The following is a 14,707-nucleotide window of genomic DNA, read 5'->3' on the forward strand; positions in this document are numbered from 1 at the left end:
AGGCAAAAGATAACAAAGGCGTAGCTAATATAACATGGTCCATACATACTGGTGTATCAACATTCATCGTACTAAAAAGGTTTAGGCCAAAAGACCAAGAGGGTAGTTAGCAGGGCAGAGATCAACTGCAGGGAATATCTACATCAATTTCATGAGCAGTTGCACGACGGTGTGGCTTCACGACGGGGTAAGCAGATCCATGACAGAGAGGTTGGTCTTCAGAGCCTCGAATGACTCAATAGCATCGACATGAAACGCCGGCCACCTTCCAAAGAAACCGTCAGACGACACACGAACATGAAACGTGCATTTCATGCCAAGCAAGCCTAAAAGTCCAGGAGGGGTTTTCCTGAGCATCGAGGCTGCCACATGAACATTGCGAATAGCAGGGTCATGACGCATGTTATTGCGAATGACCTGACCAGCAGATCGACCGACAATCTGTTGCCCTTTCGATCCAAACAATTCAAACTCGGCTTCTCCGCTTCGGTCTTTTGCAAGGACAAATAATGTGTACCTGGTCATTAGCAAACAAACTATAAGAGAAGCAAAAGAAATACTATGAACCAATGTAAATACGAGTTCTTTTTACCCTATTGTTGCACTGGTAGATGAACAACCATGGCGCCCACATGTATATACATCAGGCTGAGTGAGCGACGTCGCAGCTGGCATGGACATATAGTGGCAGGACGTACAGAAGGTGGCCCACCATTTTTTCAAATGCGAAACCCTTGTAATTATCACATTGCATCAAAACGTGCCTGCCTATGATGCAAAGGAAGGCGGTGTATTAGTAGCATTCTTGCAAATGCATAAATCATAAACACTATATAGAAAGACAGTTAATACTATCAGGGACTATTACCTCTTTGTGATATAGATTAATGTTCATGAGGTGGGTTAATAATGCTGTAGGAAGGACATCAGCATGTTGGGCCTGGAGGATAATGCTAGACGGCGCAGGAAGGCGCTCAATTGCTGGGAACGAGGGTGGGAGCCTCACAAACAAAGACGACATAGTACATAAGTATAAGCCAGAAAGAAGAAATGTCATATGAATAGCCCAACACTCCTTACCTGCTCCTAAATAAATTTATATCTGGTATGTCATGGTTGACATACCATTTGCAGGCACATCCTCCAGACAACTCTTTAGATCCTAGCTTATGGCAAACGTCACAATCGTCAAACACACAAAAACAATAAGAAAGAAGTGCACCAATCCATCAGTCTGTTTCTTAGCGAACCTTCATTAACAAAAACGGTGACACCAACAAAGATAACTACAGCTGGTTCTGTTTGGCCCATGAAATGAACACTTTCTCCGTTAAATCGAATAGCTCTTTCACCACAGAGGGTTATCCCAAGCTCGTTGCCACTAAAATAATATGAGAACAGAAGGGTACCGATAGGATGAGCTGCTATGAAAAATGGCCAATAGAAAAATAAAACAATACATGAAGATAAGAAACCAGAACACATACTTATGATCAGATAGGAGTACACGTCGCTTGAATACTTGTCTAAGTGTGTGAGGCACCCGAATAGCTTTGACAGGAGAGATTGCCGTGATGACTCCGATAACATCTACATGAGCAAATGCGAACCTACTATTTAACAGACAACAACTTTTGCAGAATAATGGATTGTAGAACATAAGAAGAACCACTGGTGTAATTTCCATCACCTATGTAGTTCTGAGGAGTATCATTTGTAGGGGGCAGCTCGTTAATTGGAGTCAAGTGGAACGTCCACTCTGGGAACTCGTTGTTTAGGTGGAAACAGATCTTTATGACTGTAAATTGTGTAAACCTGATCATCAACGGTGCGTCGACGGGGTTCAAAATGATTGGCTGAGGAAGCACGGCAAATCGACTAAATTCATACACCACTCCCTCATGTAGCATGTTAATATGAGCGGCAAGAATATCCATTGGGACAGTTGCATAACCATGGTTACCCTACAAAAGTAACACATTATCTTAAACAGACAGCAGCGCCGAGCATCAGGAATATACTTCTAAATAGCTTTAATTTGTACCTGAGCATCCAGAAGAACCATGTGCACAACTTTGACAGGTCCATTCTCCAAACCACCACGGTAATGCCATAGGCGTGACAAACGAACACAGACAGATTGGTCGCCCCAGCCGGCGTGCAGGTCGGACAGAGCAACACAAGCCATCTGACAAGAACGGCACCAAGATAACCGTTGTTAGATTCCAGATGCGATAAGAATAAGGCAAAGAACATGTGGGTACTCTAGATCGATACAATCAAAATCAAAAAGAAGTGCAAGGAGATTTTTGAAGGCACACAGAAGCTTAGGAACACGTAATGGCACGTCGAGGAAAGCAATGACAAGGCCTGGACATTGGGAGTATGGGGTGGCACGCCATTACATCAGGAGAGGAGAATGGAAGCAAGAAGAATCTTACCAGAAGGATGAGAAGGCGAAACCCTAGATGCGCCACCGACCGGAGGGGGAAAAACCAAGCTGGAAACCTAACGGAGCAGACGGGCAGCATATGCAGACTGATATACAGGTGGGCCAAATCAGAAGCCCATGAGAGGGTTAAAGCTGCGTATGGTTCTCATGGAAAAAACAACAACGTAATAGCAAGCGGGTCGTTGATGCATCGGCCACGGTTTTATAATATCATGATGGAAATTCAAAAGAGAAAACAGATACTATCATATGGATGAATGCAGCTAGTTCACTTACTCAAACTAAAGAGGTAGGTCGAAAATTCAGACTCGGCAGTACATGAGAAGTTTATATAGCTCTGAACCTGGCCATGGTTCAGACCGATTACAGCCCTGCCTATATAGTGGTGCAATTGCTTGGAAGCAAAAGCTAATGCAAGGTACCTTGCATAAGCAGAGGTCCTCCAGGAGGGGTATGAACCAGAGGGGCTATGAGGATGTACCAAACATGATACACATGATAACACAGAGTGCTTACTTTGCCAAATAATTTATCAGGATAACCTGTTAACACCAGAACCGAGCAAGACATAAGAAACAACCCACACGGGAGCCAAGAGATAAAGCTTACACAAATTAAAATAAGAAAGACAACACGGGCATAGATTAGGTTCAACGATTCATAAACATCTAGAGTACAAAGCAGAGCCACGACGATGTGATCAGAGTGTATCAATCGCCTTTTGATTTACAAAGGTAATAATCCTGACACAAGTACTTCTGCCCTCCACACACAGATATCGCCATGACCGAAACTGGAACAACAGGGCCAAAAGTACTTCACAGGGCATGTCCAGCCACTCGCCTTCCCATTTCACCTCAGGCGTCGAGTCCAGGGCATGCACGGATGCATTGATCATGTATCCTGGACAGATGCAACGGACAAGTAATAAGCACAAGACATCATACATATGTAAACCTGGAAATGAAATTGTAGAGAGTGAGCCAAGTCATCCAAACCTGTCAAAAAGACGGTTTCTAGCCAGGTAGCATGACAGTCCGGATGGACAGCAACATGACTGATCGCAGTCATTGTCACCCATAAGCAACCAAGTGATGTGGTGTTAAGTGCCTGCGAGCGGTAGCTCAAGCAGGGGAATCGCTCGTACAAGCATACCGGTAAGGAACCACCAATTTACAATGACACTACCCAAAAGCGTTGGATCTCCAAAAGTTGCGTTGCCTCCTGGAACAACAGCCAGAAAAATAGGAAACCATCGATGAGAACAGTTGGTGTAAACGCGGGTTACAAGACACCTAAAATGAAATCGTAAAAAAGAATGCTATGTGCTTACCCAGGCGGTATTCCTACTTCTTTTTCCCCCGCTTGCTCGGGTTGCCTCGAGCATCAGCAGGCACAGACAGGCGAGGCCTGAAAATAGCAAGGCAAATTAAATCGTTTTGCAATGGAAGCAAAATGCCCGGACACAAGTAAAGAAACAGAGCTTACTTCTTTGCATCAGAAGCCTGATCAGGTACTGGCAGGGCATCTGTCTCGGTGGAACTAGCAAGCAGGGGTGATCTCTCCTGCTCAGTGACAGACCTGTTGCCCTGTGAGAGGAAAGATGTATACATAAATAAGTATAGATCGGCAAGAGATATTTGCAAAGATAGATGATGGGGAAATTACCAAGCCGTCGCAGTCCTCATCATCAAGAGGATTGTCAACTGGATCAGATATCATAGGGGCAGCCGAGACAGGCGTATTGTCCTTGAAAAGTCCCCGTTGAGCCTTTGATTTAACCTCAGATGCCACACCGCTGTAAAAGATAGAGAAAATGTATGAAACACAAAGGTGCATCACCAGCACAAAAGGAAAATGTTAAATTGAGTGTAACTGCACTGACCTAGCCACACATGGCTTCGTCACAGAAGGCAGGGATGACAAAGCAGAAAGCAGAGCCTGGCTCTTATCGAAAAGGGAAAAATTGATCAAATGACTGGGCAAAGCAAAGAAACAGAGCAAATAACCAATCTATAAGAGCAAACGCGATAAGAATGGAGTTGAACCTCAGGGGTGTTGACAACCGAAAGTGGGGGCGTGGAACTGCCAGGGGGTAGACTGCTGGATGGTGCACATGGCGTTGTTAAAGGAGGAGGACTCTCATTTGGCAAAGATCCCGAGCTAGTTGCTCCAGTTGTTACACTTGAAGCTCGATACGCTACTGAAGACTGTGGCTGCTTTCCTAGAGGCGTGTCAATCCTAAGCACCTGGAATGACAGCTCATCATCATCACTGGTGAAACACTTGCTTGATATGGAGACAACGAAACGGAATTTCCTTGAGATAACAGCAGAGAGCTCTCGTGGTGTGACAGGGTCTCCGCGGGCAGACTGGACAATCTCTAGAAGCGGGGCAATAGGTGATCGCCCATGGCGTAAAAGACTTACAAGTGGTGCTCCAACCAGCTCCCTTCCCACTCTGTCAAAGAAGATAAACTCAGCCTCGCCAGGCTCATTGACCTCTGCATCATCATCTCTTGCAACGTAACAAATCCGGTACCTTCAAGACAAGGCAAAGATGTATCTCAATAAAAGCAACAAACCAAAACAAATAGCTCATATGGTAGTAGGCATGGTTCTCCAAACAGATAGTTACCTTGGTATTGCATCTATTCCAGCACAAGCTGGATCTGAGCATCTGTAGGCAGTACCATCTGGAAGGGAAGACTTGTGATAGGTAGTGCATGAAGAGAACCCCCAACGTTGAGAAGGATTAAGTCTGCTGAGAACAGCCGTGCAAAAGAACCAGGCATCCTATAACCAAAGCAGGGAAATGTGTTAGATAAAAACAGTCGAAGAACAATCGGTTCTCAACGGAAAGACCAGTATGGTAAATTAATTACCCGGTTATCAAACATATCCAGATTAGCCAGTTCTCGAACCGTTTTGTCTCTAAGTTAACCTGCGCATCCACTTCAGCAGCTGTCTGTCCAGGTAAATTGATATGCTGAATAGCAGTGAAATTGTCACGGAGCCTACAGGTCAACGACAAACAAGAATCATGTTCCGAAACATAGATGACCCACATCACTGGTCATTCGAAGTTGGTCAAGAAGATTGGGCGAGCAGCGATCAGTAGGCGTGCATACAGACAAATATTGGATGCAAAGGAAGGAACAAACTAAATCACATGTTGCGGAAGTCACGGATATCAGGAAGGTCTTCATTGATGTACCATCGGCAGGCAGCACTGCCGCTCACACCCCTGTGACCTATATTAAAGGAGGAGCCCACAATTATTTGTATGATACTGAGAAACCAAAGCAGGTACCAAATATGAGATGTGACAACCTAGCTAAGCAAAATCAAGTATCCTCACCATCATAAGTCTTGACCAATGTACCAACAAGGATGACTATGACAGGGTCGGTGCCGCTGAGCTTCATCACCTCATCAGCTTCAAAATTCAGGGCTGCTTCTCCCCACAGTATGATCGTGATCTGATGGCCCCTGCGTAAATTAAACCAATACGTGCTTAGGTACAGGGAACCATTTGCAAAATGTACATGCTTCTGAAGACACAGGAAACATCGGGATCATACGTGAGATCTTTCAAATGAATAACTCGTTTAGTGGAAGGCTCAGTCCGGCTTGCACTAACATACTGAACAGCCTCAGAAATTCCAGTAATCAAACCAATGACATCTAAGGAAGGAAAAGAGGTTATCGAAGATCCCCAACTAAACACAGAAGACAGAAGCTGATCATTTGCAGAATCTCCTGTAAAGCGCTCAGGCATGTCTGCTGGCCTGGGGAGATGAGCTATCGAAGTAAGCGCATACGTACAGAAGGGGAACTCCGCCTCCATTCCAGTCCTCTCCACAAGCTCAGTGCGCTTTGTAAACTTTATCATTGAATGACCTTCCACCGGTCTAAAAACGTATTTCCTTGGGAAAACCAGGAACTTTCGGATGTCATAGATCTTCCCCTCTTCAATATGATCGATAAAGCTATCAACGTTCTTCTCTGGGACCTCAGCGTACATGTGATTGCCCTATCAATCGAAGGAGCAGAGTATAAGTAACCATATAAACAAGGATATGTAAATGCCTGCGGACAACGACAACCATTAAAAAGGGGCATGGACACTATACCTGTGCATCCAAAAGGATCATATCTGTATGCTTGATAGGGTCGTGGTCAGTTCCACCACGATGCTGCCACAACCTAGAGACGTAAACACGAATGCGCCAGATGGTGGTACCCTGGCGAAGCTGAGACAAAGGGCTAAACTCCATCTGTAAAAAGGAAACAGTAGTTTGAAAGGAGTGAGCATCAAGGAAAGCATATATAAAGCCGAAAAACAGCAACGGAGGGTATCAAATGGCACACATTCACAAACTGACAATGCTATAGAAAAGAACCTTGCATGAAGAAAAAAAATCATCTGCAAGATACAGCGATAGGGACGGACGGGATCACACGAGACATGTCCCAAGTCCTGGGTTACAGGACAGGCACACTCAAAACACAACATCGAGCAGGACAAGAGAACCTAAGGAAACGACCAAAAGCATATTCACACTGCAGGGCCAGCAAGTTTATCCGAAGCGTGGCAAAAGAGTATCACGACGAGTAAGGCAACGATATTAAATATGCACATGCAGTAGTGATTGCAGACATGCTAATCAGGTATAGTAGGAAAGCATAAAGTGTTACAAACAGTCCAAACAAAAGCAAAGGCATATGTAACCACTACAGGATCAACGCGAGAAAGATCAAAAGGAACCAGCCGAGGCATAAACCTCGGGATAGACGATATTTCGAGTCTCAGACGCGTACTTCTCGTCTTTATCTTCTATAAGAAACTTAAGGGATTTCCTAGATGTGACGCGTGACACAGCAACATAAAGCTGCCCATGAGTAAACACAGGCTGCTTCAGATATATTCCAACAGAAGATAAGGTCTGACCCTGACTTTTATTTATTGTCATCGCATAGCACAATCTAATAGGAAACTGTCGTCGCTTCAAGATGAAAGGCCATTTGGTTTTCTTCCCTGTCAATCTATTCTGGGCATGTAGACAACGTTTCCTATATGAGAACCCGTCATAATAACAGCCTGAATCACACGATCAGCCAACTCTCTAACAATCAGGCGAGTCCCATTGCATAGGCCGTTGGCTTGACTCAAATTTCTAAGAAGCATGATAGGAACACCGGGTTTTAAGAATATTCTATGCTCAGGAAAATTTATCATAGAAACCGCGTTCAAAACCTCTGGAGGATAAAAAACATTGCTTTCTTTCACAGTATCAGCGGCTTCAAATATTGAGTCGCAACTTAAGTACTCTCGACCACTCTGCGGCACAAGAGACATCACATAAATATTAACCTTCTCAGCCACCTCATTGGTTGGGGTTAGAATAGCTCGCTCACGAAGGTACCCAGGTTTATCATAGTTTGCAAGAAAATTTGTATAAGTCGACGAAACTATGGCAGAAATGTTATCTCCGTCAGTATGAATCAAGAGGTCATCAGGTATTTTTATCCATGTGGTTTCAGATTTTCCTTCCCTTTTGGTTGTTGGGAGTTTTCCGTTTCCAAGATCTAACACCCACTTACTAAACAATGCCACATCTTGCTGTAACACAGGATCCGCACCAGGCATTGAGAGACACATATTGATGGACAAACGCAGGACCAAAACAGATTTCCAAATAGGAGAATTTGTTATGGTTGCATCGACAATCTCTGGTCTAGACCCACCTTCAATAACAGGCAATATTTGTCTAAAGTCACCTCCTAAGACAACAATTTTCCCCCCAAATGGAACATCAACAAGAAAAGGATCATCACAGGACAGAAGGTCACGCAAAGTTCGATCTAAGCACTCAAAGCATCTTCTGCTTGTCATAAGTGCTTCATCCCAGATGATCAAAGAGGTATCTCTTATAAGATTGGCCAAGTGCGTGCCTCTTTTGATATCACACAGGATGGTCTGGTCTATTAAAATAGGTATTTTAAATCGAGAATGAGCAGTCCTACCACCCGCAAGTAACAAAGCCGCAACACCCGAAGACGCAACAGTCAAACAATTTTTTGTGTCCCCTGAGGAGAGAGATTATAGCATTCCACAGAAAAGTTTTCCCAGTGCCACCATACCTAGAAACGAAGAAAACACCAGAATTTTCTTGTAAAACACAGTCAACAATAGTCTGGTAAGCAGCTCGCTGATCAACATTAAGCATCCCATGCAAAACTATAGCTTCCTTTGCAAGTTTTTCAGAGTCATACGACAGTTCCTCACGGATCAACCTATTTTCGTAGAAAGTCATTTCAAAGGATGTTTTAGGAGGGAGATTAAAGTCGCTTATCTGAGCCCCATTTTTAACAAACACATCAGTCAGCTCCTCAAGCAGCAGGTCTCTAAGTTGGTCAATTGGCATTTCATATTCAAGATTACCCATGGCAAGCCTAACACGATGCTTAATATCATCAGCAAGCGTAACCCAGTACCGCTCAAAGAACAATCTCTCATCCCTAACCCCACAATGAATAAGCATAGTAACAAACAACTATCGAAGGCTTGGCCCAAAACCCCAGATGGACGCTTCATCAAATGCACGATACCATTCTAGATCATTGCCCAGTAAACCTCTAGCTGCGCATGCCTCTTTGAAAGTACCGTAAACAACACCCTCAAAGGTTCTAAGGTCTTCGTAACTCGTTGCTCCTTTTACAATCATAAGAAGCATCCGCAAGTAATATAACTCACCACCTGTTGGGTAAACATAGTAAATGCGGCCTATCTTTTGGCAGCCCTCTCTAACATGCCATGACCTATCAGCACTATCCCACGTAAATTTAGTAGGGAAATCATAGTACGTCAATCCTAAACCTTCCTCAAACTCTAAATTAGCTTTGAACCACTCAGTGAGCATTGTTTTTCTTAGGAAGTGAGAATTAGCTATTGGTTCTAGATTTGCTTGGGCACTGAAACTAACAAAGTTCATATTTGGCAAATGAACAACCAAACGCTCAACAGAGGGAATCTTTCCGTGTATAATAAAACCATATATACGCCACAAACCACTATACTCGCATATATACCTACAGCTTCGATATTCTTTAATCTCATCCACTCCATCAGAGGCAGAAGCATGATCATCGTTGCTCTCAGCATTGGCTCTTTCCAAAACCACTTTTGAAAAATCTGGGCCTTTCGTGACATACTTAAATAGATATTTCATAACTTGTGTTTTGTTACACCACTCAACATTGATGTGCCCTTGAAACTTTTTAAGTAAGGTCATATTATAAGGAACAACATATCTATTGTCAAGATAGTGACCATTTTTAAACACACGGTGCCCGCTGTCACGACGCCTATACAAAGCGAATCCATTTTCATCTATGGTTGTCATATCCTGAAAACTCTTAGGGAAATGCTTAGAGCAGACACCTTTTTTCATACAAACACACTTATCATTCATGTCGCCACACGGGCCATGCATCATAAACTCAGAAACTAATGAATAACCCAGTGGATCAACAAGAGGATCTGGGATCTCGACACACACAAAGGAGTCAATGACATCTGCACTAACATTTGAATGATCTCCCTTCAACCAAACAAGGATATGAGCATGTGGCAGTCCCCGTTTCTGGAACTCAATGCTGTATAGAACTGAAAAGCAAAAACAACAGCAGGTCAAAAAAACAGAGAAACACATATGAACTAAGCAGAAAATCTCAGAGAGCAGACCGACTGAAAGGGCAAAAGATAGTACCAGCCTTTATAGGACCGTAGGCACGCCCCGACTTAATCTCATCTAGATATTCATCAAGTTTCATGCTAAAGACCGTAACAACAATGTCAGCCCTATCACGTGGCTTTTGTCCAGGTTCTAACAGTAAGGCCTCAGCGATCTCAAGCCACTTTGGATTACATGTAAAAGTAATAAAAATATCAGGGGCACCATGCACTCGACAGATTGCAAGACCATCTTTGAAGTTCTCCTGAAAGTAACGTTTCCCACCAGTATGACTCGACGGGAAAATAGTTTTTTTCCCAACAGACCAGCCATTGACATAACCCTAGCCAACTGCATCTGTAACACCCTGCATATGCTCAGATCGAAAAACATCCTGGTGCCTAAGTATGTACCAAAGTCGCTGCTCATCAATGCAAGCGCGACAGTCAACAACAATTTGTGAAGACAAAGACCCATAACATAAGTAAGGATTTGGCTATTCCGGGCGATAATGACACGCATAACAGTAATAGTCCTGCATAGTAACTTTACCCCTGGTCTTTTCCCCGGCCCGCAATCCTTTATATGGAACATCAATTTGGAAACCTCTCTCACCATACGGGAACAACAATGGATACTGCAATGGCATATAGGCTGGATGCAAAGAATTAATTTGCTGCAGCCCTTCAACCCTATCATGTATCATGATATCTCGAGAAGATGCGTCTAAAGTAAAATCACCAACAACCAAGGCCGCCAGCTCATTAGCCGTGGGCAGGTTATACTGTGGACCATCACCTTCACCAGGCGCAATGATCCTAATAGCTATACGCTCAGCTGGATGCTCCTCTAACCTCTCTTTAGCCATCCTAAACTTCTTAACCAAAGAATTGTTCTGGTCAAGCATATCCTTTAAACCCTCCACAATAGAACGATCTAACTGTCCTGAGGAAGTACCATCTACATTGACTGCATTCATCCTATGATCCAGTTCATTAGCAGTGTCATAAATATACATCTCAGCGAATTTAGGCGACTCATCTTTCGATGGCAAAAGAGAACCAATACGGTGATGGACCTAACCACAAATCTTGTAAAGGTTAGGACCCCGCGTACCCTCTAACGAACGATCAATGGTCGCCCCCATAGATGTAAATGCAAACATGCAGTTGTATTGTCGTATCTTAGTCAGGAATTGCTTGGAAACATGATCACCATCATAAGATAACAAGCGATTCAACAAAGCGGGTGGTTCCTTGAAGGGTTTAACAACGACTTTTCCACCTTTGCAACAAAGATTATAAATGATTTTACGTTGCACCCATGAAGAAGACGACTTGACCCTCTCCTCAAACCAAAAAGAGGCCTTACAATGCGGGCATTGATACTCGGGAGGACCATGGTAGGACCTGTCCTTATAGGACGCTACAGAAAATGCAATACTCAAAGGCCAGCCATCATAAGAAAAGGAGAAAGCACAATTATCAGGAACCTAACACCTAGTACCTTTGAGATTGTCAACAACCTCGGCAGGAAACCCGGTCCAATCAGCTGGCAACTCATCTGGTAACCCATCTATAAACCCAAGATCTACAGACGCATTTGTTGTGAGAAACAACACCCGAAACATACCAACCAAACAAAATAAATATGCACCCAGGAACATGCAGACCAGCACCTGTAACACCATGGTGATGAAGGGTCCTAAGTAACTTACGCCTTTTTCGGTTTCTAGCCGACATGGCAGGAGTGAGAACGGGGAACCAACCATCTCCTGGGAAACCGACAGAGCCAACACAAGTGAACACGTACATACCAAACAAAACATAAACAAACAACCACACAAGACAACATACTCTTTCTCTTACGAACACCCAGAGCACCAACAACAGGAGCATGTAACACACGGCGACGACGAGCCATCACCAACAATGAGAAAACATGAATGCAAGTACTGCATGTTGAGATAAAACAACAGAAAATGCAGAAGATGTAAACACAGACAAATGCCAAAGAGGAGAAACCTAGGCAGGATGATTAATCAAAGAACCCTCAATTAATGACAAAGCCGAATTGTTTATTATAGAGATCCCTAATAGAACACTACAATAATTCTGACACAGACTACCCACACTCTCCTAATCAGCCCCTATAACTCACGAACCGAACCAACCAACTGCGAATACAACAGCTAGAGCTGAACACTCGCATTTACACCAGCGGTGTTCCTCTGTCCACCTGAATGCACCAAAGGCCAGGTAGACCGAGCAAGCGCGCCTGCAAGCACCACAGCCGACTACGCAACACCTTTATACACTAGCATGCTCTCATAATTGTAATCCGCAATAACAAAGCCATAAACGCCCTGTAAAAACCGGACCGCCTGATAAGCAGCCTGATCGTATAAAGAGGAGCGGCCGTCAAACGAACTGCCCCAGAAAAAATGTGTTTGGCACCGTACTACATCTTCCCTAACAAGAACATCGATCTCAACCCCTCCAAGTAGAGAACCATCAGATGACACCTCTCGAACATATGAATGGAACGGCAGTCGACAGTAGCTCGCAACAGCCTCAAACAGAGGCACACAGGAAGAACGCAGGATAAACATGCCTGTAGTAATGACACATTAAGGAAAACCGAGAAAATACTGACGCACACCATACAAAGGGACAAACGCATGAGCATATATACTGAAGGAAATGAAAATTAATCTCATAACCAACAACAGGAAATCAATCCGGTTATAGCTTACCGTGCGAAGCAACCAACAACACCACCACGTTACAGGGCCTATCAACACGGCCGGCTCGAAGAAATAACCTCTAGACCGAAACAACCTACAAAACAGAGAGTAGAAGACAGGCAAACCATCAACAAAGGCAACACCCAAATCAAAGAGGCAACATAACAAACATATATGAAAGTGAACCTAAAAAACACCTGGAAACACAATGCACCGAACCCATACCAAACACTCTTCCCAATCAGTGAGACGAGCCATACAACCTTCAATAGGCTGAACACAAATGACAATGACATAAAAGCAAGGCAGGACCAAGCCATACCAACCCCAAATCAATGATATGAGCTATACAATCCTGAACAGGGCTAAACAAAAACAACAATGAACTAAACAATCCTTAGCAAGGCTCAACATAAACAACAATGAATTCAAACAAGGCAGGACCAAGTCATATTAACCCAGCCAGACCACACTACCCAACATAAGATCATGAAGATGCCATGCTTCTCCATTTTTTCAGAAGGCCATTGGACGAATCCACACAACAGGTTGATCCACATGGGACACATTCCAGCAGACAAACCCAAAAGGCACATGCCAGCATGAACCTATGCCTAAACAAACCCAAAAGGCACATGCCAACATACATCCATGGCTTCCTAAACACAACCCCACATACAAAACAACAAACTCTTTAGTGATCTAGCTAGACCTCGCCAAATCCATGGACATGAAACAAACAAAAATCCCCTACAGAGGAACTAACCAAGGGACCCAACAAAGCTAAAGATAAGTAAGTCTAAAGCAGATCTTCCCCCAACCCCCTGATAAGTAAAAGGGCAGGTACCTGAAAAAATTCGAAAGGAAACAAAAGTTGGTAGAAAACCACCAACAAACAAATCCTATGAACCCAGACAAAGCCAAGCACCTAATGGAGTGGTAAAAACAAAATTCCATTCACCAGGAACCTATCCAGAGTAGCAAGATCCAAAAAAGCAGTAAAAGACACACACCTGTCACCTATCACCAGGCAAACAAGACAAAAGCAAGAACAACTAAAATCCACTCAGAGACAAAGACCACACCGCACACGAACAACACACGAACACACCCGACCGACAGGCATGCCACAACGAGCCAACCAACACACGCACACATATGCACAAGAGTCAAACAAGACACAAAAAAGGCCTATCAACAAAGAGAAAGGGAAAGTGCAATGGACCTGCAGATCCTTGGAGCAAGACGCAAAGACCAGCACACAAACGAGGACGAGCAGGTTCGCTGACCAAGCAGGAGCAACTGCAAAGAACATTGCAGCCGTCAGAAACGTCAAAAGCCCATCTCGGTTGAAGAAGACCACATGGCTCGGGACAAAAGCAAAATTTACCCGAAGGTCGAAGAACGGTGCAGCGGATCCAGGCCCAGCAAAGAGAACAGTGGATCTGCAACCAACACACACCCCAGATCCAAAACTGGTCATACACGATAGATCGAGCGGAGAAAAGAGGAGAGAACTGAGAGGAGAACCACCTTAGTCGGTGTCACCGCAGCGCGCCGCCATCGGAGCCCGTCGGCGACCAACCCCGCATATCGAAGAACGGTGCAGCGGACCCAGGACCAACGAAGAGGAGAACAGCGGATCTGCAACCAACACACACCCTAGATCCAAAACCGGTCATACATGATAGATCGAGCGGAGAAAAGAGGAGAGAACCGAGAGGAGAACCACCTTAACCGGCATCACCGCAGCGCGCCGCCATCGGAGCCC

This window comes from Triticum dicoccoides, chromosome 3A, assembly GCF_002162155.2.
Source record: "Triticum dicoccoides isolate Atlit2015 ecotype Zavitan chromosome 3A, WEW_v2.0, whole genome shotgun sequence".
Classification (NCBI taxonomy): Eukaryota; Viridiplantae; Streptophyta; class Magnoliopsida; order Poales; family Poaceae; genus Triticum; species Triticum dicoccoides.